Raw genomic sequence first — 6,139 nt, 5'->3', positions numbered from 1 at the left:
ACTGGCTCTTGGGTGGGTGCCTCTGCCTGTTCCTGGTTGATTTTTATAGTTAGGATACCAATTTTTGTGAAAAGAGAAGTTCATTTCTTGAACTTTTTTTTTTTTTTTTTTTTTTGATAATGGGGATTGAACCCAGGGGTGCTTTACCCCTGAGCTAAGTCCACAGCCATTTTTATTTTTTATTTTTAAACAGGGTCTCACTAATTTTCTTAGGACCTCACTAAATTACTGAGTCTGGCCTTGAACTTGCAATCCTCTGCCTCAGCCTCCAGAGTTGCTGGGATTACAGGCCTGTGCCACCACACCCAGATGTCCTGCACTGTTGTAAGTGGTGTTCCCTGACTGTGTGACTCACGGTTTCCATCTCACCTCAATAGGGATAGACTCACATTCTTTATCTACCTGACTGACTTGTAAAAGGACAAGTTAGAAGAGGTTCATGGAGAGGTTTTCAGCTGCTCGCTGGCTCTCTGCTCTGCCTTCGCACCCGTGTTGGGAGCTCAAGGCTCTGAGGGAGCGGCTGTGGCTGTGCCAGCCTGACTCCTGACACACTGTGTGGGGCAGAGGAGTCACAGAGCTGCTCTGAGGCCTTCACATCTGTGCCTCGGCCCACTGCATTGAGACTGCAGCCGGGCTGTGCAGGGAAGTTGACCCAGAACCCTCCAGACGTGGTTTTATTAATGGGAACTAGGGATTTACTTCTGCTCCTGTACTGCTTGGGAAGACATGTCCTGCGGCCTATGTGCACAGTGACCACGAAAAACAAAGGAGCTCACTGCTGGGTGAGTTGGCGAGCTGGAGCCCTTTGGAGCCCCCTTCCTGTGTGGCAGGTTGCAGTAGCGGCCCAGCTCTTCACGCCTCCCTGTCCTGACTTCTGATGGGCCGGCTCCGTGCTGACCTGTGCTGGCCGTGGGGTGCGCTCCGGCTTGACAGAGCGAAGGCTTGGAAAGGGACAGGCTGGTCTCCACTTTCCCTCTTGGATCCCTGCCGACATGCGTGCCCTGCGAGGCATGAGAGTCACATGAAACTCACATCAACTCGTGAAAATCACAAAGGCCACTTGAAAGCCACGCAGGTCATGGGAGTGGTGCTGAGGAGAACTGAGCTGTCCCGGTCAGGACAACTGCCCGGCTGTGACCCCACAAGCAAGGCCAGAAGCACTGTGCACCCAGCGCCGGGCCTCGGGAGAAGTGGCAAGGTCTTAGTTCTGTTTGCCTTTGGGGCGGGAGGGAGCCGGGTCACGCTGAGGGCCTCCCACACCCCGCAGGCCTCACTCCAGCTGCACCTACCCCCCGGGTTGTCTTCAACCAACAGCAGCTGCCGGCTGTGAGCAGGGCCTGCTGACACAGGGTGTGCTCTGAGGTGTGCCAGGAACCCACCCGTGTGAGGGACTGTTTCTCGGGAACCTCCAGAGGCCATCAAGTGTCAGGACAACACCAGCCACTGGATCCAGGCAGAGCCCACTGCTGCGACTCTTCCCTGGAAGGGGGCCAGCGCCGGCTGCTGGGAGCCAGGCAGTGGCTCTGCCACCGAGAGGACTGTTATCGCTGTAGACCTGGCGTCTGTGCGGGGCCCGGGCCCTGTGAATCAGCCATTGAGCGATAGCGAGTGGACTCGTGCTGGAAATCTGCCAGGTGGAGGAAAGGGTTGCATCGGGCTTGCTGGGGACAGGACCACATGGGCTGCAGAACAGTGACGAGGGTGGCACCTGGTGCCCACTGAACCCTCACCCGCACCGTCTCATTCAATTCTCATAGCACCACTATCAGCTAGGCAGTAGGTGCTACCATGGTCTCCACTGGACAAGGAAAACTAAGGCTCAGAGAGTCAGTGTCAAACTCAGGTGGTCAGACTTCAAAGCCGGGGCTCTTGATCTCTCTGCTTCAAAACCACAATACTTATTTTTCAGAGGGGCAAGAAAAGAAGTCTAGTCCAACCCCTCATCTGGCAGATAGGCAGCTGAGAGCAGAGGTCTGTGCACAGCCGTCCTCTGGCTCGGGCTGGAGGCACTGGCCCTAGGCTCAGGCCAGACATCAGAAACTGGACAGAACCGACTGGTTTTGTGAGCGTCACCCAACAGCAGCCTCCACATCTAGGTGGGCTTCTTGTGGACTGCAGACAGGTTCCTCCCAGGCCCGTGTCCTGGCAGGGTCTTCCTGTTCCGAGGAAGCGGTGTCTGGAAACAGTTCTTTTGCACAGACAGGGTTGTTTGCTCTCATTTCCACAGAAGCACCATGGTGTTCGGAAGTCCCTGCTGAAAGCTGGCATGTTGCGCCCAATAAAACCCAACTAAAGAGCTTCCCCTCTGTCCACTCGTGGACAAGGACATGGGGGAAGGTGAGGCTCGCTGCCCAGTGAGCACTTTCAGATGAATGCTTGTCAAGTGAACCAAGATGCCCCTGTTATGCAGGTCCACCGGGCACTCGGGGCGCAAGTCCACGGCACCAAGTCCTCCTGGGAATGAGTCACGCACACTTTTAGAAAGTAAAAAATGGTGTGTGCACTGCTTTCCCAAGACATCGCCTTATGACTATACAAAATGCTTTTATGAAATTCAGACTTGGAGCAGTATTATCCTCACAGGAATTGTCACCCAGGGACTCTTCTACAACAAAGGAAACCCATCCCCTGGCCAGGCCAGCTGGCTTCTGCGATACAGATTTGAACGCTTCACCAGGAGCCGAGGCCAGGCGACTGCTCCCCTCTCACATCCTGCCCCACGGTGGCCCACACCTCTGCTGACTGCAGCGATCTGAGCTGAGCAGCCCGAGGGCCACTCTCCTCCCTGCCTCTAATAACCAACTTGACGACTGCGGTGAGTAATTTCCTTACCACTTCTGTTGTTAACAGAGGCTAATAACGCCGCACCATCAAGCACAGCTACTGAAAAGGAAACTACACAAATTATGTCTTAAAGTTACCATCAAAAGAAATGCTTTTCTGCAGGAAACTTAACTGTTCAAGGCGTTTTCCTCGTCCTGCTTGAGTGACCACTTCTCGGTGGGTGAGCGGTTGACTTGCCTCAGGATGGAAACAGCTGGTCTCATCCACGGTGCTTGCAGCTTGTTTGGGGGTGGATGTAACTGTGGGAAGCCACCCCACCCAGATTCTGGAACCTATGTTGTCTGTGTCCTTGATGCTTAGGGTGATGGACAGTTAACCGGCCCAACACCCCCTCCATCTTATTCAGGTCGCAGGACTCAGACTGAGCTGAGTATACCCCATTGTGTGCCCCACTGAGCTTGTATACCCCACTCTGTTTCTTGTGGGGCTCAATCGTTCATTCCGTCAGTCAGCCCGCCATGCACAGACATTCATTAAGGGCTTTTCTGTACCAGGCATTGCGCCAGGCCACGGAAAGACAGCTGTGACCAGTCAGGCGTGGTCCTAACACTACGTCTGCCTCGACTCAAGAGAGGAAAAGTACCCAGGAATTCAGCCCTACGTTATCAAGATGAATTCTAGAGCAAGGCCTAATACAGGAGCACCAGAGCCTGTGGAACGGCTGCCTTGCTCCGCAGTGATTCCCCAGTGAGTGTTCTAGATGGATGGATTCAGGAGGCACCAAGTCTCGTGCTATGCCCATGTGTGTTTTGTGAGCTTTCCCCCAGTTCCTGTGTCTAGGTGATCCCACCGAGGCTGCGTTGTGAAGCACTCCTGTGGTTCCAGTCACTCCCGAGCGCCCAAGGGTTAGGGATACCACAGATACCAGAGCAGATACCACACTCTACCTCCTGCTGAGCACGTCAGCATCGTGCCCTGGGTCCAGGGAGTCAGCGGGCTGCAGAAGCATGGAAAGGACACTCAGAGCAATGGGAGGCTTTCTCCAGGGCCTGCTGATCATGTCAGCTTCACACAGAAAGACCGGCGTGTCTTGGTTTACTGGAGCTTGGCCTGTCTTCATCGAGCTGGTATCATCTAGAGAGACACAGATACACAAGGCTCAGTAGGTGCCTTACGATGACACAATGCCTCTATTTGTTGCCTTGAATAACGAGTCATTCTACCTTTCAGACTGGTGCATTTATGATGGATGCTGAACGCTGAATCCTCAAGTTACAGTCAAACAAATTCCTTGAAAGCAGCTGTATCAGCTTAGCTCCTGATTTCCAGGCGGCCCTGTCACCTGCCAGTGACTAAGCCGTAGGAAACATCTCTTTTTGTTGTTACGTCAGGGAACACGTGGGCGGAGGGAATAAGGTCTGGGTGCATCCACCGAGTTGGACTGTTGGAAACTGGAGAAAGGACCTCTCAGCCCTCCCAAGCTGGGATGGGAGGTTGCTGAGAATTCCACTTTTGGGGCAGTCCACCATCAAGGTGAAGTAAATTCTCAAGTAGCAAATTGACTCAGCGTGTTCCTAAGCCACAGGCCCCTGTGGTGACGTAGGCTAGACACGTGTCATCTGCCCATTTGCTCTCCATGGGTGACAGAGGTGCCATGTATTTTCCCCGCCTCGAACATGCACAGAGTGGAAGTGTAGCCAGTCCCCCGCGTGGTCTTGTTCTGAATCATGCTTCTAACCATCGAGACACTCTGTACCCGTCCTTCCTCAGCTTTCAACCTAAACTCTCTCCACCTCTCCACTGTAGTCTTTCGGTGAAAGTAAACAGCCCTATGTGACCCTCCTTCTCTGGATGGTGCTTCCTGCCCCTCTGCAGGCTGGGGATGTGACGTGTTGTGAGTCTGTGCAGAAGTCAGCGGGGTGGTCGCCCCTCCGACCTCGGCACCCCTGAGGCGTAAGCCTCTACTCAAAGGAGAGTCGAGCTCTGGAGGGGGCCGCCCCCAACCTTCTGAAGTGTGAGCCACAGAAAGAGTTTCTCAAGCATTCCTGAAAGAAGGCAGGGGACGGAGACTGCATGTCCTCTCGTTTGATTGCAGAACTTTCTTGTCAGTTTTTCATAAAAGACCAATGATTTTTATTGTAAATAGAGAAGTTCCAAGGGCCAAGTGGATACAAAGTACATAGGATCGTGAGCCTCTGGCTCACACGTCCTTTCACCTGACACCAGTGATCTCAGCCGGCCTCGTGCCATCCCCGAATCAACCCACGCCGAGCTGACGGGGTCCCTCCTGGGCCACTCTCCCGGGTAGCTGCACATCACCACTTAGAAGCACGACCTCGGAAACGTGCAGTGACCTCTCTGAGCCTCTGTCCTCTCGCCTCTCCAGTGGGCGATAGTGGCACTTCCCACACGCAAGGTCAGGCGGTTCCTAGGCTTGGTGGGCTCTGGGTCGCCCTGGATGGGAAGAGGCAGCCCAGCCCTAGAGACCGGGCAGACTGTGAGGTCCAGGAATTCATGAAGGGCAGTGAAAGTGGAAGGCCCTGGAGGACAGGCCGGGGGATGCTGCCAGGCCCACTGGGGAGATGCCCGTGAACCCTGCTGTGCAGGTGGGCCGGCCAAGCCCCTCACACCCCACCCCGCTGTGGCACTGGGACCCCGGGGCTGTCCTTGGGATGTCAGCAGGGGTAGGACACTCAGCACCCTGGGCCTCTTTTTCCCAAACTCAGTCTCGCACAGGTTCAGTGTACGACAGGCTGACGAGGACTGCTCCGACACAGATGGGCACGTGCCTGCGCCTCCTCTCCCCGCCAGGCAGCCCCCAGGAGTCCTCTCAGGGCAGTCGCAGCCCGTGCTGTCCTCGAGGACGACAGGGAGACGCCCCGCCCTTCCAGTGCTGCCCATCAGTGTCCAGCCCGTCCGTGTCCAGCCCGTCCCAGCTCGCCTTGTTGGGGGGAGCCTTGGCACCCAGTGGCACCGCATGGCACCTGCAGGGAGCCTTTCACTGTCTCCCGCCTCGGACCTCCCACCTTCTCATCCCAGCCCAGGCACCCATGGCCACCAGGTGAGTTCAAGCTCCTGGACGACACGCCATGAAGGGCACTGAGCCTTCATTCCATGTTAGTGTCCGCTCTCGAGGACTTTCAACTTTCCCTCCTTCCCTCCTTCCTTGCTTCCCTCCTTCCCTCTTTCCTTCTGTCCTTCCTCCCTCCCTCCTCCCTCTCTCCTTCCCTCCCTCTCTCCCTCCTTCCTTCCCTCCTTCCTTCTGTCCTTCCTTCCTTCCTTCTGTCCTTCCTTCCTTCCCTCCTTCCCTCCTTCCTTCCTTCCTTCCCTCCCTCTCTCCCTCCCTCCCTTCCTT

Source organism: Marmota marmota, unplaced genomic scaffold, assembly GCF_001458135.2.
Source record: "Marmota marmota marmota unplaced genomic scaffold, marMar, whole genome shotgun sequence".
NCBI lineage: Eukaryota > Metazoa > Chordata > Mammalia > Rodentia > Sciuridae > Marmota > Marmota marmota.
Note: the sequence above shows the minus strand (reverse complement) of the source record.